At 50.1% G+C, this 24,900-nt stretch overlaps 1 protein-coding gene across 1 annotated transcript in view; it reads right to left on the bottom strand.

Moving 5' to 3' along the window:
* LOC149369670 (alpha-tocopherol transfer protein-like) overlaps nucleotides 1-24,900 on the bottom strand; it is a 129,048-nt gene that overhangs the window by 84,667 nt on the left and 19,481 nt on the right. The window lies entirely within an intron of this gene.

Here is a 24,900-nt window from a genome sequence, read left to right as displayed (position 1 = left end):
GTCGGCCTTGGCGCCGTTCTAGTTCAGCGGCAAAGCGGTGTCGACAAAGTAATTGCCTACGCCAGCCGCGCACTGTCACGCGCTGAGTTGAACTACTCTACCACGGAAAAAGAATGTTTAGCGGTAGTCTGGGCCGCCGCTAAGTTCCGCCCATACCTGTATGGCAGACCGTTTCGTATCGTCACCGACCACCACTCGCTGTGCTGGCTGAAAAATTTAAAGGACCCTTGCGGCCGCCTAGCACGTTGGGCATTACGCCTGCAGGAATTCGATTTCACCGTCAGCTACAAGTCAGGCCGGAAACACACCGACGCTGACAGCTTGTCCCGCGCTCCCGTCGACCCTCCTCCACAAGACACCACCGACGATGATAGCTTCCTTGGGGCGGTCAGCACGTCTGAGGTCGTTTACAGACAGCGTGCCGACGCCGAGCTGCGTCTGCTCATCGATCATCTCGAAGGTGGCTGCCCTGAAATACCACGATACCTCGCTCGTGGACTTTGGTTGTTCTGCCTGCGGAGAGGAGTGCTTTATAAAAAGAACTCTACTTCAAGTCCGACAACTTACCTGCTCGTCATACCGTCTGATCTACGGGATGAAGTCCTCCTTGCCTGCCATGATGAACCAACTTCCGGCCACCTTGGAGTTACACGCACCTTGTCCCGTATCCGGCAGAACTATTACTGGCCCAACCTTACTTCAAGTGTGAGGCGTTATGTCCGGACATGCCGGCAATGCCAGCGGCGGAAAAAACCCGCGCTCAAGCCTCCTGGACTGCTTCAATGCATCGAGCCGCCCCAAGTACCATTCGACAAAGTCGGCATGGACCTTCTGGGGCCATTTCCCCTCTCGTCGACCGGCCACAAGTGGATAGTAGTCGCCACAGACTACTTGACCCGATACGCTGAAACGAAGGCCCTGGCGCGGGGTACTGCTGCCGAAGTTGCCCACTTCTTTATGCACGACATCGTGCTTAGACACGGCGCCCCATCGGCCATCATTACTGACCGAGGCAAGGCGTTTACAGCCCGACTCCTACGTGACATCTTAGCGCTTAGCCATACAGCTCATCGACCAACAACAGCGTATCATCCCCAAACCAATGGTCTAACGGAACGGCTCAACAAAACATTGGCGGACATGATCTCGATGTACGTCGACGTTGAACACAAAACCTGGGATGAGGTCTTGCCGTACGTCACCTTCGCATATAATACCGCGACGCAGGAAACCACCCAGTTCACCCCGTTCCGTCTCGTGTATGGCAGAGAGGTCCGCATGATGCTAGACGCCATGCTGCCGTACGGCGACGCAGAGCTTCCCCCTGAAGCTGGCCACTTCGTGGAGCAAGCAGAGCAGGCCCGTCAGCTGGCCCGCTTCCACATCAAGGACCAGCAATCCGCCGATGCCCGACACTATAACCTTCGGCACAGGGACGTGCACTACGAGCCGGGCGACCACGTGTGGGTGTGGACACCAGTGCGCCGCAAGGGATTGTGCGAAAAGCTTTTAAATAGGTATTTTGGCCCGTACAAAGTCCTGCGCCGCCTGAACAGCGTCAACTACGAAGTTGTCCCCCATGGAACTGTGGTCGTCGGCCCTCAGCGTCAACGGCCTGAAATCGTGCATGTAGTGCGCTTAAAGCCGTACTTTTCGCGTGACTGAGCGCTGTGTTACGGTGTTTCGTACCTTTTCCCCTTACCCCACGTGTGAACTTGACTCTCCCTGCATGTCATCTAGCGCGCACTGTATAGTTCACCTCACCCCCAGTCTTTTTTTTTTTGTTCCTCCTCCCCTCACTGTACATATCCCATTCCACATCGAGACGATGTTTGCTTTCGCGCGGGGGGAATAATGCCACGCGCCTAACGCGCCGCGCGGCCTCCGCGCTGAGTCGAAGACGACGACGAAGCGGCGGTGGGCTCTCGTGGCGCGCTGTTCTGTTCTGTGTCGTGGAAGCTGGCTCCATAATTAAAAGAAGGCTCCCGGTCTTGGGTTCTTCTCGACGTCTACCTTCACGGCTCTTCTGGTCGTGACAATATTTTATAACGTGTGTGATACTTCCTCGATACATGCTCTAAATGAGGCATTACTGACATTTTGTAAGGCATTTCAAAAAGCGAGCATCAGATTTCAGGAACCGATTTTCTGTATATTTTTAGTGCATTCATGAATACAAGATAAGTTTCATATACGATATATATACACCGCCGTATATTCCAAACGTACTAATTTCCGCTGTAAGTAACAGGGAATACTAGCGCAGTATTGAGTACTGTAGTACTGAGCAACTAGTCGTCTAATTATCTTGAGTGAAAGATAAATGACAAGAAAGTAAAAAAATTTAAGGCGGAACTTAAGCTCCTCCTTAAGAGTATGACGCCATAGTGTAATCAGTATGCAGAAGGTCATTAGACAGAATGTCATTCTCTACTTTTCATCCACAAATCTCTGGGAGTCCTCATAGCCTTCCTGGCGCAGTGGTGCAGCGGTTAAGCAATGCGTCACCGTCCTGCGATAGCACGTGCTCCAGGTAGTGGGCGTTGTGTGGCCCAGGTTACTCTTCCCGAGCGAACAATCATTAATTTAACTGCCACCTGCCACGGTGCGCAGTTTGCTCACTATCCGGTGGGCGCGTTGTGATGACGCCGCAAGGTCATGTGGCCAAAGTGGCCGACCTGCCTCCTAGCTTGCCCTCTGAGCACTGCCTGCCGGAGTCATGCTCGTGATTTCTTTCTTACAACGTCGACTCCGACAAAGCCGAGACCATAATTTCTGGACAACGGAGCCTTAAACGCTATCGCGTTAGAAACCACATGCAGGCAGAGGGATCCTAACTCATGAGCTCTGTATTTCGCGTACGGTGCTCTAACGACTGAGCTATAGCAGCGGCTGCCCAGTCTTCTACTTTCGAGGGGATTTCCATTCTGTGTAACCTAACCTTTAAAGTGTTCATCATCGCCACCCTGGTCCATATTGGCGGATATAGAATGCCCTGTGTTGCCACGAGTTTCGTGTGGAACGTGGTGGAACGGCGAGAGCAGCAGCTGGGCCAGAACCTTCTTATGTTACTTCTGGCATCAATGCTACCAATACCGAAGTCCTCGTTAGGTATTCATCACAGAAGGGGGGGGAAATGTGCGGCCATTATGACATACATACAAAGGCAGCCAACGGCCACTGAAAGCAAGGAAACCATAGGCGAACTTTTGCAAACTAATTTCTTATATGATACTGTAAATTACGTTCGGGATTGTAACACGAAGGCCATTTAAACTACACTGACATAGAAATATGACAACGATCAGCGATTGAAACGTACACATAATACACAAAGTTTAGACATCTGCAAGAAAAAAATTAAAAAAAAACTACAATGAAGCCTATGGTACAAAATTTGGGATGAACTGATAATTATACCACAAAATGCAGAAAATAAGCAGGAACAAATTCACAATGATCCGCTAACACAATAATTAATGAGGTGCAATTCGTTTTCAACAAGCGCTATAAATTCATTTAGCGATGAGCTTTCAACGGTATGCAAACTCGTTTGAAGTATGTTTGAGGTGAATTTTATGTAAGCTGTAAAATAATAACAGTAAATTGACAAGTAATAAGAAGCACAAAAAACAAATCCCCTGTGACTTTGGCTTCCGTCTTGTACGTCATAGCGAACATCCCTTTTTCCCTTCCCTCGTCTGCTCAAATGTTTAACGAGGGCCTCGAATCTGGCAGGGTCTTGATGTCACTGCAAGCATAAGAGTGTTCCCGCACAGCTTCCGCCCTCGCTGTTTGATCCCGTTCCTACATGGCACTCGCAGTAATACAGAAAGTACTACGTACGCCGCGATGGACGAGGGTGGCGCTGGCGAACATTCTCTAGGTTCGGTTGCAATGCACATAAATTTTCCCGGAAATAGAAAATTGGACATCCGTCGCCATAGCTGAGTTCGCATCCTACTGGCGGCATGCGCTTGTTTATTTTCTACTCTCTCGACAATTTTCTTTAGGCCATATAATAATGACCATTATTATCCAAGTAATCACCAGAGATGGCAAAAGAAACATCAGTTATGCTCCTAGGTTTTGGTGACTGCTGCCTTCCGTCAAGGTTGCTTACCTTTGTGTATCTTCGTTAATCTTGGTGGTTATGTTGCAGGGATCAAATCGGAGATCAAAGTTAGGGCTTTGAATTTAATTAATGCGGAGGAAATGCGAAAGCATGCGCCATTTCGAATCCGCTGAAACGGTAATGAGGACTCGAGGAGCATGTCAGATTCTCTTTATGTCCGGGTTTTTCGTTGCATCTCAGTCTTTTGTATCACCCCCCCCCCCTCCCCTACAACACTAAATTAGAGGTCTTCCTCTCTGTAGTTTGCAACCTGTGGAGTGTGGCAGGGGGCTCTTCTGTTGATTAACCTGAGCGTGCACAACGGCTTTTTCGTTATCGAGGCACTTAGTCCAAATGCGAATTCGGTGCGAAAGAACGTCGTTTTTCGGTTCGGTTTTTGGATCAACTGCGCACGGATGGAAGTTCATGAAGACGGCGACATGCAAATCACAGAGCGCGACAGACTCTTAGTTTAGCACGCGGGATGTTCGGCTGCGGTTGTAGTCATGTAGCGCGACCGAATCGCATCGCTGCAATGGCACCGTGGTCTAATGCAGTGGCCAACGAAGCGGATCTATTCGCGCCGCCCAGTTTCGAAACCCATTCGTGGCCGTATAGTTTTTTATTAGTGCGAGAACACTAATTCGATGGTTCTCACCCGAACAAGATCGCCTATCGTTTGTTTGTCTAACTGTCCTAGAGTATCTTGGATCGGACAGATTGTACCAGTGGCAGCACCTCCCATCCCAGGGCAGCAAGAGCAACATGGATCGCATAAATTCTACAGTGTAGTGCCCGCGCCCACATTTCGCTGGCTGGCCTCTCTGGAAACAAGCGCTGCGCGCCCGTCGTCGCTCAAAGCAGGCCCAGACTCTCTCGGACATGTCGCGACGTGCAGCGTGACTCATCCAGCCACGCCGGCGCCGACACGGACCCTTCCTCCTCCCCTCCTCTCCGTCGGTGCGAACTGCTCCGACGCTCGCCGGCTCTCGACCATTGGTCTAATTTGAACGGTGGCCAGTGCCGTGACCTGATTGGAGGATTTGAACTGCTGGCTGCCGCAACCGACAGCGGTGGCTTTAAAAAAGGAGCCGCGCTGAGCCCGAGGAGCAGCCGGGCAGCAGAAGAGCCATCACGCCGGAGCTACGCTCGCCGCCGGGGCCGCTCTTCCTCTTTGTGCTAGCCCGTGGTGCTATTGGCCCTTGTATCATGTAAAAGCCCTTGTACATACTGTACATAAAAGTCATTTGACTCACCGTCGCCTCGACCGTTTCCTGGCTCGGACTCCCAGTCCCAACAACAGGTGGCACCACTTCCTATCTCAGGGGTTGGCGCACCGCTTAAAGAATGGGCCAGGAGTGGTATGAGGACTCCCAGGGATCTATGAAGGTTAAGCAGAGAAAGACAAATGCCTCATATATAGATACGCCGTGCTTTCGCACCTTATACGAATGTTATAAACATTCTCTCACTTTTTATAATTTATTTGTGCTCCGGGGCGGCCCCCCCAGATAACACGGCTTTCTCGATATTTGTTTTAATTGTTTTTAAGCACATGAACTATGGTAGGCGCTACATTTTGCACAGGATAAGAGAAGACTGCTTTAAACCCCCGACCGCATTTTTTTTTCGAAGATCGTAACAAAACGGTCATACACGTGCTGCCGTCGGTCGGAAAACGAAAAAAAAAAATGTTCCGGACGAGCCTTGCTCGCCTTAAAACTGACTCAGTTCAAGAAGAAATGCCAGTCGGCTTATGACGAGCGTGGCTAGCCCAATTCCGCTTTAGGGTTAATTAGTGTGCAAATGATATAAAAATTCGGGATACATTGTGGAGAGACGTTATGGTTTTCGATAATCGCAAAGTGAACAAGGGAGGGAAAACCTCAGAGCGCTTGCCAACGTTTCGACAAGAGGACTTGTCTTCGTCTGGGTAGAGCGTTCATCATTCGCGGGTTTAAATAGGGTCATCCCTCCGAGGAGGAAGACCCCAGTGAAAGGGGGGGGGGGGTGAAGTGAGAATGGCGTTAGGATAGGGAGGGTGAATCTTGTCCAGGCACTATGGCGGCTAAATTTGGTTAACCGACCGCTTGCCCTGCAAAACTGTGAAAAGGAAAAGGCCAGCTGAGCAGAAATGAATCCAGGGAAGGAGAGCCTGGATAGATAGCGGGCGTGGTCTTGAAAGGCTGTGGGTCCAGCCTCCACAGGTGGCTTGGTATGACTGGCTGTGTTGACCTGAAAAATCCCACAGGGGGTTAGTCACCATGTCGGAACGAAATACGGGGAAAAATACTAAAGGAAAAAATAGAGAAAGGATGAAAAGCAAAGGGTGGGGGATTCGGAAAGGAATGCGGAAGACAAGTGTTCCTGAGAAGTGATCGCAAGCGAAGCAGGGCAGAAGGTAAGGATAAAACTGAACAAAGCGGGTAGAAAAAAAAATAGAAACATTGTCATTGAGGGTGTAGAGGACGAGTCGAGGCGGAAAGGTAGGGTGAAATAGGCCATTAAGTGGCGGTATGAGGTGCCGTTAACTGCCCTGACCATGTGCACGACCTGCTGAAAGAATTACGCCAGTGGTGGAATGTGCCTGAGAGATTTGAAGTTTCTTCTGGATATGTTGATTCCTGCTGGTAATAAGGTTTTAAACTGGTGGATTAGGAATGACTCTATTTTCTGCCCCTTGGAGATTTAAAGCCTTATTGAAGATATAATAGAGTAAGTTAATCGAAGTTGTGACCACGCTGGTAAAAATGTTCCGCCACTGCCTTCTGTAGGTTTCTTGCTGTGTCAGCTCGTTGACCAATTAGTGTGGCTCTCATTGTTTGCCAGTTTCTCCGACATATAGCTTCTGACAAGAGGAGCATTGTAGCAAGTAGACAACACTGGACGACGCGCAATTAAAACTACTCTTTATATCGAAGCCGAAGTCGCTTGCCGTGCTTCTAACAGTAGTGTCGCTTTGTAAATGCTTCGGTGCCTTGCCTCTAGTCCGGGGGGGGGGGGGGGGGGGGGTTCTTATCAAGCTTAGCCTGTACTAGAATGTCTTTCAGGTTTGTGTTGCGCCTATATGTTTGCCTTCATGCGTCGTGAAATATCTCCTTGAGACGATCGTTGCCAGTTAATATAAAGTGGTATTTCCGCAGAATATTGTTCACGTTCGGAAGGGTGTTCGAGTAATTTATTATAAGTGCAGCAGGCCGCTCGCTGTTAACTTTTTTGTTTTTTAAGTACCTTGCTTCGTTTTAGAGTGGTTACTCGTTGGAAAGCGGAATTAGTGAGTTATGAGGATGGTTTCTACCAATTAGAGCGTTTTTTTAATGAGTGGGGGTGTTTGAAACAGTCATCGTTGTAGGAACATATTCCTCTCAGGCAATTAATACGCTTTGCTTAGAGTGTCTCGAATGACAGCTAGTGAAGTCCGAGTATTGCTGTCGGTCTGCAGGCTTCCTGTAAAATGTGGTTTTAAGCTGGCCATCGTCCGTTTAAAAAACACCTATCTTAAAACCACACTCCACTCTGTCTTCCGCATTCCTTTCAACCCCCGCCCTCTTCTATCCACGCCTTTTCTCATTTGGCTTGTTCCTTTATCATATTTCCTTTCGGTGTCTGAGTTATTCAGATCAACACAGCCAGTCATACCAAGCCACCTGTCGCAGCTGGACACAGCCTTTGAAACCCACACCCGCTAACTATGCATGCTCCACACCCAGGATTCCTATCTGCTCAGCTGGCCTTTTCCTTGCCATCATTTTGTAGGTCAACCGGTTATCACCTTTAGCTTCGATATAAAGAATAGCTTTAGCTGCGCGTCGCCCAATGTTATCTACATGCTTCAGTACTCTTCTTGTCAGAAAGATTGGTTTATTGGGGTTTAACGTCCCAAAGCAACTGAGGCTATGAGGGACGCCGCAGTGAAGGGCTCTTGAAATTTCGACCACCTGGGGTTCTTTAGCGTGCACTGATATCGCACAGTACACGGGCCTCTAGAGTTTCGCCTTTATCGAACGAATATATCGTAGAAACTGGCAATCAATGAGCTCCAGACTAAATGGCCATCGAGCTGACACAGCAAGAAATCTACAAAAGGCGGTGGTGGTACATATTAATCAATGTGGCCTCAACTTAGATCAGCTTAGACTGCTCAATCTGCAATCAGGCTTCAAATCTGTGCTGGGTCCCGGCTGTGGCTCCTCTCTCAACGCACAAACGGACACTGCTTCTAGATCACATTGAAGAACACATGACATTGTGTGTATATATATATATATATAGTTGCAGGAGGTCTTGTCGTTCAATGGGCCAGGAAGACTTGTAGAAAAAGGGGTCACAACCTTGCAATTATCTTAATTTAATACCGACAGTTTCGGACGGAGGACCGTCCTTCCTCAGGGTATACACAAGAATGGACACAATTTCTCATTTTCTACGCAGCGTGCGCAAAGGGTGAGGTGAAACCACTCTCTCTCCCGTTAGTGGAAAGGGACGCAAAGTCAGTATAAGCCGCAAGTGCTCCAGTCCATTTAGGGGGAAGAGGGTGACGGTTGCGAAGGACAGGGAAGGGGGAAAAACATATATGCACAAAAATATAAAAATAAAGGAAGCAAAAGTAACATTAAAAAATAAAAATAAATATAGGAAGGCAACGGCGGAGGCTTGGGTAACAAAGCTATAGAAATGGATAGGGAGGGAACTAGTTGCTTCTCAGAAGGAATGTTTCGAGAGAAGCTCCCTTCGGTGTGGGTGGTGAACCCAGCAGAATTAACACAAACAATATTCTAACAAGGAAAGTACAAAGCAAAACCACAAATAAAACAAAAAAAGAAACACAAAAAGAAGAAAGAAACAAGCGCACGCATGCATGTGTACAGTGTATAACATCACAGAACGGACCGCTCCCCAGCGGTGCAGGTGATTTGGACCGTTGTAACGTGAGTTACGAGTCAGCCACAACATTTAGAGCTGTTTAAGACAAGCCCGTTATCGCCACGGCGGAAGCGCGGCGCCGCGGTCGAGGGAGGCAGGGCGGCCGGCCAGACGCCGTGTGGGAACCCGATCCCGCAGCCGAGTGCCGCGGCGTCCGACCCACAGTAGGCCATTCCCTTCGTGCTTTTCGTCGCGAAGGCATTCGAGTACAGACTGGTTTTTCAAAAGAAGGGGCCGAAAGGACGGGTGAGAAGGAACCTAAAGAGTAAGTACGTTCAGAAAAAAAAAAATTAAGAAAAGTAAGAATGGGGACGTGGGACCCCGCAGAGTGCAGGCTTCATGGAAGAGGAGGGATTCCAGACGTTCAAATTGTTCTAGCTAGTTAGGCTTTTGAGGAAGGTAAAATTGCCCAAGTTTTCATTAATTCCATGTGTTAGTGTCCGAAATTTGTGTATGAAATACGACTCTCTTTGTTCTCTTTGGCGACTTGTTTGGAAACCGGATTGGAGAAGGATGACGTGAATGTTTTCGAATGCATGCTGGGGCAGGCCTTTATCATTGAGCTTTATCAATATATATATATATATATATATATATATATATATATATATATATATATATATATATCAGGTAAAGTCACCAGAAATTGAAAAACATAAGATTTAATTCACGACGTTTCGGCTGGAGGACCAGCCTTGTCCTGGTCCTCCAGGCTGGTCCTCCAGCCGAAACGTCGTGAATTAAATATTGTTATGTTTTTCAATTTCTGGTGACTTTATCTTATATTAATCAATCAGCTGCCAAGAAATAATTTTATATATATATATATATATATATATATATATATTGTTGGGTTACTGGCACGGTTTGGACCCTGCACTCAGGGCCAGCGCCACTCCGCTAGCTCGACCACACCCGTGGCCGCGAGGAACAACACCACTGAGGAATAACCCCGCAGGCAAAACCTTTTATTGGGATCTCCCAATGGCTTCCCTCGGTCGCGCGCGCAGGCAGCAACGGCAGGCAACAGGCACAGGACGCAGAAACAGGAGACAGGCACAGAACAGTCCGGGTCACCTGGGCCGCCGCTGGTGTCGCGTCCGCTCTCTCCGACGTCTCGGTGTCAACTCTCCGTCAGACTGCCCGTGCGCGCGGCCCGTGCGGCCGCCGAAACCGAGAGGGGCGGGTAAGGAGGGCTGCCCACGTGACGACACGTAGTCGCGGGCACCTACCCTCCGCTCCCTCCGCTGCTGCACCTTGTGGGGGCCGCCAGGGGAAGAGCCGCGGTAGACCAAGAGAGAGAAGGGTCCATCCGGCGGGCGAGGGGCAACATGGATCCCCACACCCTCCCTCTCTCAATAGTGACCTCCACCCGCTGAAGCGAACTCGGCGGATCAGCAGGTCCATGCCGCCAGTCCGGAGACTGGGCCCTGGGATGACAGCTCTGCGTCTGGGGGCGCGGGCCAGACCAGGATGGCGCCCGCGAAAGCCGGCCTGCCCCGCATTCAGGCCGCCCATCGTCAGCTAGCCCCGCGCTGCTCCGGAACCGCCGCCGATGCCGCGTGCGATGGTGTGGGGGCGAAGTTCGGCGGCTCGATCCCCGGTCGCGCGCCGCTCTCCGTGGCCGTCGCCGAAGCCGGGGCCGTAAATCAGGGCAGCCGGTGGGTGCTCAGTTCCTCCGAGCGGGCGTCTTGCAGTGTGCCGGGTACAGGAACTATACCGGCTTGTGTATCTACACAGGCAGGGTGGGCACAAGACCTCTCGCACCAGGCTTTGCCGTGGTCGGCATGGGTCACATTCTGCGATCGCGCCCAATTCGGATATTGTGTCGTCGGGGGCAAGGACCTCCTTGCATAAGGTCCACCGTGCGCGATCTAGCGCGTCTGGCGTTCCTTCGCCATGTGCTCGATCTGGAGCTGTTTTGGCAACCGACGCCGCCGTGTGCGTGATCTCACGCTTTCGGCATTCTCCCGTTGCCCCAGTGAGCTCGCTGGCTTCGGGTATTATAGCGATGCCTGTAGAGATCTCTCTGGCCTTCGCTCGCCTCGGCGCAATCTTGCGCGGGTGGCGTTTCTGCTTCCACAGCAACCTCCCTCTGGAAGTACTGTTTCAGCTCTCCCACGTGAATGGGTCCGCTGATTCGGCCCGATCTCAGGTCTTTCAGCCGGTAGTTCAGCCGCGAAAGCTTCTCAGCGATCAGGAAGGGTCCCACCCATTTGGGCGCTAGACTGGCCGCGAAACCTGCGGTTGCATCGCTGAGTGCGTGATTGCGCTTGAGAACGAGGTCTCCCATCTGAAAGTCCACGTCTGTGTGTGCACGATCGTAAGTGGCCTTTTGACTTGCCCTAGCCTTCGCGCGGCTGCGGTTCGCCTCCTTAATGGCATTTGCCAAACGCTCGCGCAATCGCCTTGCGTAGTCGTCAACATCTGTCATGACTTCGCGGACACTCTCCGACCCTTCCATCAGAATTGTGTCCATAGGCGTGTTCAGCTCCCTGCCAAACATGAGAAAAGCCGGCGTGAAGCCGGTCGAGCGATTTGTGCTCGTGCGCAGAGCGAAGGAGATGGCGTCCAAGTGCTCGTCCCAATCATTGTGCGATCTCGCATATGCGCCCAGGAGCGGCTTGATATCTCGATTTCGGCGCTCGCTCACATTGGACTGGGGATGGTAGCACGCGGTTTTCAGCTGTCGGACACCCATTGCTGCACACGTATCACGGAAAACTTTCGAAGTGAAATACGTGGCATTGTCAGTGATCAGCCGCTTTGGGAAGCCGTAGCGGCAAAACACTTCAAACAGCTTTGCCAGGATCTCCCGGGCAGTCGCTTTTCGCAGCGGGTACAATTCAGCGATCCCACTGAAGTGACACGTGACTACCAGCACGTATTTGTACCCTCGTTTGCTGCGCGGCAGCGGCCCCATCAAATCGCACGCCAGGATCTCCCAGGGCTCGGTGCTTAGGATGGGTTGGAGTAAGCCAGGTGGCTTTCCACCTCTAGGTTTTCTCTCTTGGCAGACGTGGCATATTCGTACATATCTACATAGGTCAGCCTTCATTCCCGGCCAGGTAGCAAACCGACAAAGCTTCTGCCATGTCTTTGGAGCGCTCCCGTGACCGTCTGCGTCGTGATAGTTCCGCAGTTTGCGCGAAATAACGGCTTTGAAACACTCACCCGAGGCCTCTTTGCCTGGCACGTATTTTAGCAAAGATCCATCACGGTCCAGCAAGAAGTTCTCCAACTCACTCGCTGCAATAGCAGCGACACTACAGTTAGCGCCAACCACACTACCAGTGGCTTCACAGCGCAATTTGGCCTCACTCGTCGGAGTGTCCGTCTCTTCACTAGGACTATTGATCAACTCCTGACAGAATGAGTCTTCCTGCTGAGCCTTGACAAGCTCTTCTCTGCTGAATGCAACCTCGAGAGGGATCCCCGCTTCAACGAGGTGCACGTGCTCTCGGGGTTTCGAAAACGGGGCACTCCCCGCAACGAGCTCCTTCCGCAGAGGGGGAGACAGTTGCCACTCTGCCTCCTCCTCGTCCTCGCCAGCCGGTTGGGTGTCAGTGACCGGCGCCCGTGACAGCGCATCTGCGACTACATTTGCAGTGCCTTTGCGGTAACGCACTTCGAACTCGAAGCGTTGCAGTGCCAGGGCCCACCGCGCAAGCCTCCCGCTGGGCTCACGCAGGCGTTTCAGCCAGGTTAAGGCCATATAGTCGGTCTCGACCGTGAACTTTGTTCCCTCTACGTACATCGCGAACCTTCGGAGTGCGTAGATGATGGCCAGGCATTCCTTTTCTGTCGCTGAGTAATTGCGTTCTGCCGGCGTCAGGGCGCGGCTCGCAAATGCCACAGGTAGGAGTTCATGCCCCTCCATCTGAAGGAGTACTGCTCCCACCCCGATATCACAGGCATCTGTCTGGATAACAAATGGGCGGTTCAGGTCGGGCAGCTTCAAAGCTGCCGTCTCAGCGATAGCGTGCGAGAGCTGATAAAAGCTATTTTTCTGCTCGTCTCCCCATATCCACGGAGAAGACTTTCTTAGCAATCTTGCCAAGGGCGCTTGCAGTCGCACACAGTTAGGAATCAAATGGCGATAGCATACCACCATGCCAAGGTAACGGCGAACACCGCTCACATTTTTAGGCCCATGAAACTCCAGGATCGCCCGAAGCTTCTCTGGATCAGGAGACACCTGTCCCCGTTTTACTCGATATCCAAGCAAGCTCACCTGACCCTGGCAGATTTGCACCTTTGCGGGATTGAGCGTGACGCCAGCCGCCCTGACATTTCCCAGGACATCTCTCAGGTGATCGAGGTGCTCCTCGAAAGTTTGAGAGTAGACGATCACATCGTCCAGGTATGCGAGAGGGCGATGCCATCTGGCGTCCCCAAGTACACGGTCCATCAGCCTTTGGAATGTGCTCGGAGCTCCGGACAAACCGAAAGGCATTCTCGTGAAGTGAAACAGACCTCTGTGACACGTGAAGGCCGTTTTGCACTCGTCGCCCGGTCGCATTTCGACCTGCAGGTACCCCTTGCTTGCGTCAAGAATCGAGAACTTAGCGCCACCGAGATTTGAGACGATCTCGTCTATTCTCGGGAAGGGGTAGGCATCTTTCTTTGTGACCGCATTCAGCAGCCGATAGTCAACGCACAAGCGCCACGTGCGATCTTTCTTCGGCACAAGAACCACTGGGAACCCCCAGGTACTGGAAGAGCGGCATATGAGACCAGCATCGAGCAACTCCTGGAGCGCCTCGTCGATAGCTTGCCTTCTGGCAGCACTGACGGGCCTTGGGTTACATTTCCAGGGCAGCGCGTCACTCGTATCTATGCGGTGCTGCACCAAACTAGTGCATCCCGGCTGGTCCGTGAATATCTCGTCAAAGTCATCCAACAAAGACAAGAGGCTGTCAAGTTCGAGCTGTGTCAGCGCACCGGTATCTGCCAGTAAGTTGTGAATTTTCTCCCCCGACCTCGGAGGAAAACCGTGCTGACAGGCCGCCGCTGCCGATCTCGGCATTGGACGGGGAAACCCGCTGTCTCTTATTTCGCCGTCATCTGTCGGTACTGCATGCTTTCCCTTCTCCGACCTCGGAGAGGGAGCATTGAGGCGGGCCGCTATTGCCGATCCCGACAGTTGGCGGTGCGGGCTTTGCTCGTGGGAGGTACTTCGCTCCTTCGCGGGCGTGTCGGCCGTGCGTTTTGACAACGGTCTCGTTGCAGTCGGCGGGCCGACAAAGGGCCTGAGTGGGGCGCACGGGCTCTCCCGATAGCCGCCACGGGTGATGTCTACAACCAGTCCAGTTTTCGCCAAGAACTTTCGGCCTAGAATAACTGGCACTGTGAGACCAGGCAGGTGAACGAAACGCATTCTACTGACACGCTGATCCCAGCGCACTGCGAGGCGAACGTCACCACAGGACCGCACTTCTCCGCTAGCTAGCTAGCTGGAGTGGCGTCCTTCGCTGTCGCAACCGAACGGACCTCCGCCGGAGCTGGGAAACGACCTCGTCTCCTATTAGCGAGATGCTTGCCCCCGTGTCCAGCAACGCCTTAAAGGTTCTCCCCGCAACTGCGAGATCCATGAAAGGAGCAGGCGTGTTAGTTGGTTCTCCAACCTTGAATGCGGACATGATGGGGATGGGCTCCCGAGCGTTGGTAGCCTCCGCCGGTGCTGCTACCGGCGGCCTGGCTCGTTTCCCGATCTGGAGGGGCAGTTTCTGGCTATGTGACCACTCTGGCCACAATTAAAGCAGCGCACAGATATCCATGCTTCTCGCTGCGACGCTCGGGGGGTCTCAGTGGCACCTCGGCCATCCAGCCGTACACAGACCTCCGTGGGTGCTTTCTGAGCAGGTGTGGGCTTTTGTGGCGGTACCCCGCAGATCTCCGGGGGTTGTGTATCAGCACTCCGCAGCCCGTACCTGTAGGGATCCAGAGCACGATCCGATATTTCGAACGGCTTCCGCTCGTTCGTGAACACACCTGCCATGGGAGTGATCTCACCCCTTATCGCTGCAACGCCGCTCCAGGAACACCTTGGCTCGAGGCACTCCTCAGCTGGCAGTGGGGGCCGGTATTTACGGGCCGCTGAAATTTGAGCCTGGACTCCGCGCGCTTCAACGGCAAGCTAGTTCAAATCGCTGCATCTGCAGCCCCTCAAGTAGAGGGAAAATGTCGGATGGCTCTGTCGGACGACACGTTGCACTCGCTCCGAACTCGGAGCTCCTGGGTCTGCATATTCATACAGCTCTTGCATCGCTCGTACGAACTCGACAGGCGATTCATCCTGGGCCTGTGTCGGCATCTCGAGCTCTCTTCACATACGCAGCTTGTAATCGTATGGAAGGAACTCCTCCCTGAACAAACGTCGAAAAACAGCCATGTTGCCTGCTGTGTGGCCAGCCAGCTGGTACCACCGGGCGGCTTGATCAACGAGTGCGACGGGGAGAACTCGTCTCAGAATCTCGCTCTCGCTCAGGTCACTCGCTAGCTCGTAGCGGCGCAGGGCCAGCAGAAAATTCGCTCTTTGCTTGTCGCTGCAGCCACTATAGTTCGGTATCGGCACTCCGATCCGAGGGCCGGGCGAGTGCGCTAATCGCAACATCTGCTGCAAAGCGTTTGCGAGGACGTTTGCGATGCTCTCTGCTTCCGCCGGACACACTGCACGCTCTTCAGCCACCTGGCTGGGTGCGCGTCCCGCATTTGCGGGCTTAGTTAGAGCGGGGCCAACTGGCCAGCGTTTGTCTGAGGCGGGGAAAGGGTAGCCTTCGCCAACTGGCGGTGGCTTGTAGTGGTGCTCGGGACCTCCCGGAGCAATGTGCGCTGCGTCACCCTCTGCCAACTGGCGGGGAGCGCTGCCCGGGCGTTGACGCAGTTAGACCACCTGGTCTGAATGCGTGCGCAAGAGTTGAAAGGAGCGAGTAGCCGGCGCCAACTGGCAATGGCTCTACGAGCAGTCCAGGATCTCCTGGGTGGAAACTCCGTTGGCGAACCGCATCTGCCGACGCGCCTGAGACGTAGCGGAGCGTTTGGAAGCCACTGACACCTGACCTTGGCTTTCCTTGCTGGCCGGGAGCTCCCAGCGCGCAACCAGTTGCGCGACCCGCATATGCGGGAGCGCCTGGGGACACGTTCAGCAGAACGGAACTGCTGTAGCCACAGCCATCTGACTGCTCCGGCTCGGAGTATTCACCAGGAACTCCTGGCGCAATATTTCGGACGCCAGCCGCACCTGCGGCTTCATGCATAGCGCCCGACAGACCTTGCGCTACCGCATCCGCGGTCGGTTTAGATGTGGCCACGGAAACGATGCTCGAAGTCTCCCGAGCTTCGCCGCATACATCTGCCAACATCATCAGGTCCGGCAGCCCGTAGCGCGAGCTGGTCATGTTGTTCTTCGTGAGCTAGCACCCCACCTGGAACTCCAGAGGGGCCCCACGTTGGGTGCCAAAATGTGGGGTTACTGGCACGGTTTCGGCCCTGCACTAAGGGCCAACGCCACTCCGCTAGCTCGACCACACCTGTGGCCGCGAGGAACAACAACACCTAGGAATAAGCCCGCAGGCAAAACCTTTTATTGGGATCTCCCAATCGCTTCCCTCGGTCGCGCGGGCAGGCAGCAACGGCAGGCAACAGGCACAGGAGACAGGCAGAGAACAGTTCGGGTCACCTGGGCCGCCGCTGGTGTCCCGTCCGCTCTCTCCGACGTCTGGGTGTCCAGGGTTACCAGGTCCTAAATTTTAAAAGGAGCCACAAAAAGTAGAAAAATAGCCAAAAAAGTAGCCAACCAGCGGCCGAGGTGTCAAAAGTAGCCAAAAATAGCGCCAAGGTTGCAGAAAAGCGTCACCAGAAGCATAAAGGGCGCAAGAAATATATAATTCTTGTAGGACGCAGAATAATTGTGATTGCGAATAATTCTGAATTACAAAAGCATCGCAAATCAAATGAAAGGAAATACATGAACACCATGGGACAGAAGCACGGAAACGCGCGAGGAATTTCTGAAGGGAAAAAGAGTGCGGGAAAAGTAAAATCACAACAATTTTTGTTCTTTTCAGAGGAGAAATAATTGGTGTCACAGCCATGGCAGTTTTATATATACGAGGGGGTACCCAAAAGAAACCGGACTTATTTTTGTTTGAACTTATTTGTTCACATTTTAAGCACAGACCTTCAATCTCCTTCAAAGTATTCCCCACTTGCAATAATACGCTTGTCGAATCTTTCATTCCATTTTTCAAAACATTGTTTAAATTCATCTTTTGTGATGCTTGACAGTGCCTCCGTCGTTTTTTTCTTCACTTCAGCAACATCAGCGAAACGCTTTCCATTCAACTTTTTTTTCATTCTAGGAAACAAAGAAAGTAGCACGGGGCAATGTCGGGAGAGTATGAGGGTTGAGTAATAGGGGTCATGCCATTTTTGGTCCAAAATTGTCGTAGAGACAGGGCTGTGTGCGCAGGGGCATTGCCATGATGGAAAAACCAGTCACCCGACCGCCACAAATCTGGCCGCTTCCACCGCACACTGTTGCCCAATTTTTTAAAAACATCCAAGTAGAAAGCCTGGCTAACTGTCTGACCCTGCGGAAAAAATTCTCAATGGACGACTCCTCTTACATCGAAAAAACAAATCAGCATTGTTTTGAGGTTTGGTTTCACCTGACGAGCTTTCTTGAGGCGAGGTGAATTTGAATTTTTCCATTGGCATGATTGTTGCTTTGATTCAGGATTCGATTCAGGAACACTTGAGTTGTCCCCATAGCATCGTCCTTGTACGTCTTTCTTAATATTTCAAGAGCTTCCATTCAACTTTTTCCGAGCAAAAATCAGAATTTCACCGGCGCACGCTGTTCACGAAAATCAGCCATTGCAAAAACGATATTAACACAAAACAGTCGTCACTCTAAAACTGCCTAAACTAGTCTGACCTCCTTCAACGACGGCACTCGGCTTACTGACTCTGGAATGTTCGTTCTATGCGCTCCTAGCTAGTGGCAAAACGCGGTACCACAGAAGCTTTGCCGACCAAAAAATTTATTCCAGTTTCTTTTGGGTACCCCCTCGTACATATATATATATATATATATATATATATATATATATATATATCTTGTGAGACAGGAGACAGAGCGCAGGATGGAGCGAGCTTTAATGGCACCCGCAAGTATGGCGACCAACCCTTCGAAGAAGATGATCGATGATGATGGATATGTACAGATGAAGACGAAGGTCGCATGTTGTGCTTACAATATATATATATATATATATATATATAATATAAAACAATGCCAGGCATGCCATGGCATGCCTGGCATTGTTTTTTGCTTGAAATTTCTTCACTGCTCCATAAAGGGTTTGATTTGATGCGCCTATTTCTTTTTCCGTTTCTCTCCTGTGATCTTTTTTCAGCTTTATATTGCAAAAGTACACTGATCGCCACATGCTGTTCATATGTTCTAAAGGCATAGAAAGCATAGCCTTGGTCAAATTTTTTCAGGTCACATGGCTTCCTTTTCAGCCGTATACTGGGGAACTTATGGCTCTCAGGATATCGCTCTACGATACGAAGAGCCTTCGTCATCGCGTTTCAAAGCCTTTTGCTCTTCCCCGGCCGTTACCCAGTAGTCGGCTTAACGGAAACCGTATTTGCCCTGAAAAATGTTAACCAAGAATAATTCTCATCATCATCCAATTGGTTGTCGGGCTAGCAATTGTGGCAGATCAACGCGCTTTGAACCAGTATCCAACTGAGCAAACAAGGTATGTCAGCTAAGTAGTAATTCACATCCTTATTTAGCTGAAGCGCATTGAGTGAATGGAGATGGGACATTTCTTATTGCTGGTTCTAAGGAAATCTACATATCAGCATTGCATAGTGGAGGCGGAATCTCGCCTGGGAGAACACAGGAGCGAGAAGTATTTTAAGTCTAGGACAGGATTAGAGGCAAAATTTCAGCATAAAGACTGGCACCGCAGAATAATGATGTTCACATATGGCATTCTGACGCACTCAAGCAAAGATGCACGGATCATTGGCAGAAAAAGAGGTCCATTACAGTCCTAACTTCGATTTCAAAAGTAGCCAAAAAGTAGCCAAGTAGCCAAGTTCAAATTTTTGCCGTCAAGCGGTCTTAAAAGTAGCCAATTTGGCGCAAAGTAGCCAAACCTGGCAACCCTGTCGGTGTCTACTCTCCGTCAGACTGTGCCCGTGCGCCCGCCGAAACCGAGAGGGGCGGGTAAGGAGGGCTGCCCACGTGACGACACGTAGTCGCGGGCGCCTCCCCTCCGCTCCCTCCGCTGCTGCGCCTTGTGGGGGCCGCCAGGGGAAGAGCCGCGGTAGGCCAAGAGAGAGAGAAGGCTGCATCCGGCGGGCGAGGGGCAACATGGATCCCCACAATATATATATATATATATATATATATATATATATATATATATATATATATATATATATATATATATAGGTTGCGAAAGCATGAAGTGCTTGACTGCTTAAGAGTACTTGACTGCTTGACTGCTTAAGAGAACAGGTACTGAGTACCTGTTCCTCGCACTCTCTCTTTTTGTGTGTGTGTGTGTGTGGGTCGCACTGCCTCTAATAATTTTTATACGTATTTCTCTGCTATGTGCTTTCTGTTTCCCACTTACCTGTTCTGTGCCCACCCCTATAAAAGGGGATGCATTAATAATGTAAAATCACTCCTGAAGAACGGTCTTCCGATTGAAACGTCGAGTCGAATAAATTATTCCTTTAACAAAGCGTATACTTCGCTATATATATTGTTACGTGGCAGGAGGCGTTCACACCACGCTGAACACAACACAAGCACAGGGCGCACCGGATGCCATAACACAGGCCGCTGTACATGATTCGGAGGCCGAGCACGTGCCAAGCGCCCTATCACTTCGTCTGCCTCATCTTCTCTGAGTCGATCCGTAGCAATATATATATATATAGCGATATATACGCTTTGTTAAAGGAAACATATTTATTCGACTCGACGCTTCGATCGGAAGACCGATCTTCCGATCGAAATGTCGAGTCGAATAAATATGTTTCCTTTAACAAAGCGCATACTTCGCTATATACTCCTGTAAGCAGTCAGGTACTCATGCTCTCGCAACCTATATTATATATATGTATACATATATATATATGTATGATAAGTAACCAGAAATTGAAGAACATAACAGGATTTAATTCACGACGTTTTGGCAGGGGGCCCAACCTTTTTCGAGTGTATAAAAGTACTCGAAACAAGCAGCTTTTATAGCATAGGATATAGGAAAAAGTGTAAAGTACAAATACAAAAAATGTTGAGGGGAAAAAAAGAATATCGGTTACAACTTGAGAAGGCGATCCCTTAACGTGGATGGAGGTGTTCGGAAGGAGGAAACGACGGAAAATAAAAGCGGGGGAAAGGAAAATTTCTTTCCCCGCGATCTCATGGCTCTCATGGCGAGGTGTGGCTCTTTACCCCATGTCGGTGACAAGCGCGAAGTGCTTGACAGCTGCACAGCGAGGCGGCAACATTTCAGGAGAAATTAGTAGTAATGGGGGTAAGCCAAAAAAGGTCACAAAAAACTAAAAAAAGAAAGAAAAACTCTACTGCACAAGACTTCTCAAAATCACACTCAGAGAAGGGTTGTGGCAGCTCATAACGCATTTCGGCGACAAGCGTGAAACGCTTGGTAGCTGCACAATGAGAAGGCTACATTTCAGGAGAAAGTAGTAGGCATGGGGGTCCGCAGGAATGTCAAGGAAACACCTCCGAACAAATAAAAAAAGAATAAACGCTACTGCACAAGAATTTGAAAAATCCCATTCAGAGAAGGGTTGTGGCAGCACAACACGATACAAAATAGGTCATTAGAAAAAAACACAAATTTCTAATGATTCCTTATACAACCACTCAAGCTTTACAGGTGCCACATTCCAGGAGGTAGACAACATTAATGCTGTCGCATGAGATGTTCCTTGAGAATATCCTTCTCATTCCAGATAAAAGGTAGCTTCTCATGCGACAGCGCTGATGTTGTCTACCTCCTGGAATGTGGCACCTGTAAAGCTCAGTACGTGGGACAAACAGTTACACCGTTCAGAATTCGCTTCAACAATCACAGATCACATGTGCGGACACAGCCAAATCTCCCACTTTCAAAACACATAAACAACCTTGGGCATCCATTTGATAAATTTAAAGCTATTGTACTTCAATCGGGGTTCAAAACACATTATGAACGCGAGAGCTGTGAATCATACCTGATTCACAAATTTAACACTCTCAAGCGGCATCAACGAAATAGTAGGCCGGCTATCATGCTTACACCCTTAATAGAACAGCAAATATTTATCCAAGACATGTTGATGCTAGAGACTGACAGAACTGGCGGCAGAAAGCATTGCAAGCATTGCGCTTCTTTTCTCCTTCTTTTTCTATGTCACTATGTCACGTATTTAGTGGGTTTTTTCGCCCATTTTCTATTTTTGTGTTTTAATTATTTTGCATTGTATTCTCATGCATTGTCTTGCATTGTCACGCATTTCTGTTTTGAGCGCGTTCACGCGCAGTGAAATGTTACATTTGTTTAACACTGAATAGTCCTGCAGTTCCACTTGTCTTACGGTACATTGTACTTGCGACTGACTGAAGTTCGTTCCTGGTGTTGTATTTGCTGTTAGCCTTGTCTCTTTTTTTCAAGTTCTTTTTTTTGTGTATTGAGTGGTTGCGTAAGGATTCATTAGAAACTTGTGTGTTTTCCTGATGACCTATTTTGTAACATGTTTTGCTGCCACAACCCTTCTCTGAGTGGGATTTTTCAAATTCTTGTGCAGTAGCATTTTTCCTTTTTCGGGGGTGTTTCCTTCACATTCCTGTGGACCCCCATGCCTACTACTTTCTCCTGAAAAGTAGCCTTCTCGCTGTGCAGCTGCCAAGCGCTTCACGCTTGTCGACGACATGGGGTAATGAGCCACCCTGTCTTTCTAAGAAAGCCATGAGGTCGCGGGGAAAGAAATTTTCCTTTCTCCCGCTTTTATTTTCCGTCGTTCCCTCCTTCCAAAGACCTGCATCCACGTTAGGGGATCGCCTTCTCAAGTTGTAACCAATTTTCTTTTTTTTCCCTCACCATTGTTTGCATTTGTACTTTACGCTTTTTCCTGTACCTCGCGGATGCTATAAAAGCTGCTTGTTTCGAATACTTTAACACACTCGAAAAAGGCTGGGCCTCCAGCCGAAATGCCGTGAATTAAATCCTGTTATGCTTTTCAATTTCTGCTGACTTTATCTTATATTGATCAATCAGTGGCCAAGAAATTGAGAAACGCTTCATTTAGGTAAACATTTACTGGGAGTCGACGTTTCGGACAGAGCCTGTCCTTTTTCAAGATTGTCAGGCGCTTTCACAGAACACTGATAGAAGAAGCAGAAGATCAACGGTAGAACTGACCGGTAGAGGAAAAGGAAGAGAAAGAGCAGAAGGCCGCATGTACCCTTCTATCGATCCCATCTGTAAATAAACCCCCGTGCGCGCTAAGCACGTAACAGCTTTGGCGAGATGTGCCGGGTATTGACCACGGAGCGTTCCATCTATCGAAGGAGCCGTAGACTCGCGGGCTTCCCACCACTGCCATCGGAGATGCCTGGAGATAATGCCGAGCAACCCTGACGATCCACAGCGAACAACTGGCCACATCATCGAGAGCCACGCCCATTCGTTGGAAAACCCGAGGAGGACATTGACGAGTGGCTGAAACACTACGAAAGGGTGAGCAAATATAATCGCTGGAACGCTGCTACTAAACTGGCTAGCGTGGTGTTCTTCCTTGCCGCCACTGCCTTTGACTGGTTCGACAATCATGAGGATTCAAAAAGTTCGTGGGCTACCTTTACAAGCGAGAACAAGAAAAATTTGGGGCATGAATCGGCAAAGAATAAGCGTGCGGAACAGACGTTGCTTCACTGCGCGCAAGTACCCGGAGAAACTTGCACTGCAACCATCGAAGCTTTCTTAAAGTTATGCAAGCTAGTGATTTCCAGTATGCTTGAAGAAGACAAAGTCGGCCACCTTCGAGAAGGAATTGCAGACGACGTTCATAATTTCCTGATTAGCAAGGAGAGCCTGAGCACCACCATTGACGTTACAAAACATTGTAGAACATTTGAAGCTCTTAAGCTGCGTCGAATCACTCCTAAATTCGGAAGACTGGCCAATGTCACCTCTATAACCAGTGTTGAAGACTGTGACCCATATTCTATGGCTGATATGATACGAGAGATCGTGCGCGAGGAATTGCGCGAGGGAGGTGATCGCTGCGATAAGGGTTGTCAATGACGTCCCATTTAAAATTGTTAAAAGCAGAAGGTGAACTACGCGACAAATCTAAACAGGTCATTTTGCCTGAGGGAGGGGAGCAGTATGTGGCTTTTCTGTATTTAAAAGGCATACACTGTTTGTGAGGCTAGAATCTTCGATTATTTGACCCCTAGAGTCACAGCACTCGCTTTCCCAAAAAGGTGAGTGAGTGTTAAAATCCCCAAGTACTAGATATGGTTCTGGAAGTTCATTGAAGAGTTCTTGTAGGTCGTGGACTGTTAATGTAAAATGCGAAGGAATATATACACAACAGATAGAAATTGTTTTTCAGCTGACGACACTGACCGCAGCGGCTTCGAGTTCTGTTCTGAGTTTGATTTCTCCAGCAGGGACGCCGCTTTGTACGACGATCGCGACGCCTCCCGAGAGTCTAGTTGCCTGCTCAGGATCGCGTCTAAAAGTTTTATAATGTTTCAGGATTTTCGTATGTTGTGGACCTAGGCTGGTTTCCTGAAGACATAAGGCAACGGGCGACACTGACCCTAAAATATCTGTTATATCCTTGTAATTCCTCAACAATCCTCTACAGTTCCATTGAACTAGAAAAGCCATGTTTATGTTTTGGGGTAGGAACGACGAGGGGTTTACTTATGTTCTGGGGCCGTTATGAGGGCCCTGTCCTTCTTTCGCTCAAGAGAGTTGTTCCGCCGCAGTAAAGCGGGCGTGCTTGGAGTTACGTCCATCACCTCGTCAGAGGTGCTGGACGACCGCGGGGAAGCCGCGCGTGTGTGAGTTTCAGGCCTCCACCGACGGGGGGAAGTCCTGCGGGATGCCGACCCATCGGCCGGCACTCCCTGCCTTGGGGTTGGCAGAGCAGCTTTCGCTCTCCCTACCTGGAGCGTGGGTGGCCCTGCTACTGGCACAGTGGAACTGGCCTCGGCGGTTGCCGGAGTGCTGTGTGGTGCTACGCCCCTGCGCACCACATCAGCGAAATTTGGTTTCGATGTGAAAGAGAATGTATTTGTGAGCGGAAAACGCCTCCTGGCTTCTTTATGAAATGTTTTCTTTGGTCTTTATGGTGATTTATTTCTCCTTTTTCCAGAACGAACACGCTCTGGAGTACGCAGCGTGATCTCTTTCACAGTTCGCGCAGCGTAGGGCTGCCTCACATTCCTCTGAAGGGTGGTCCTTCGAAGTGCATTTCGCGCAAGTTTTACGGCCGCGGCAACTCTGGCAGCCGTGGCCAAACTTCTGACAATTGAAACATCGGCGGGAGTTGGGTATGCATGTAGTGTCTGACGTTGACTTTCAAGTATCCAACTTCGATGGTATCGGGCAAGCTGCTGGCGTTAAATCTGAGGACCATGTGTTTGTTATCTATTTCCTTGTTATCCTTGCGGATTTTGATCCTGTGCACATCAATTACATTTTGGTCGTACAGTCCTTGAAGCAGTTCGGCTTCTGTTAGATGGGTAAAGTCAGCTTCTGAGATTACTCCTCTGATTGTGTTAAGAGATCGATGGGGAGTCACGG

The sequence above is a fragment of the Amblyomma mixtum genome, chromosome 1, assembly GCF_055824585.1.
Source record: "Amblyomma mixtum isolate Tamu chromosome 1, ASM5582458v1, whole genome shotgun sequence".
NCBI classification, from domain to species: domain Eukaryota; kingdom Metazoa; phylum Arthropoda; class Arachnida; order Ixodida; family Ixodidae; genus Amblyomma; species Amblyomma mixtum.
The sequence above is the reverse complement of the archived record's forward strand: the minus strand, read 5'-3'. Positions and strand labels throughout refer to the sequence as shown.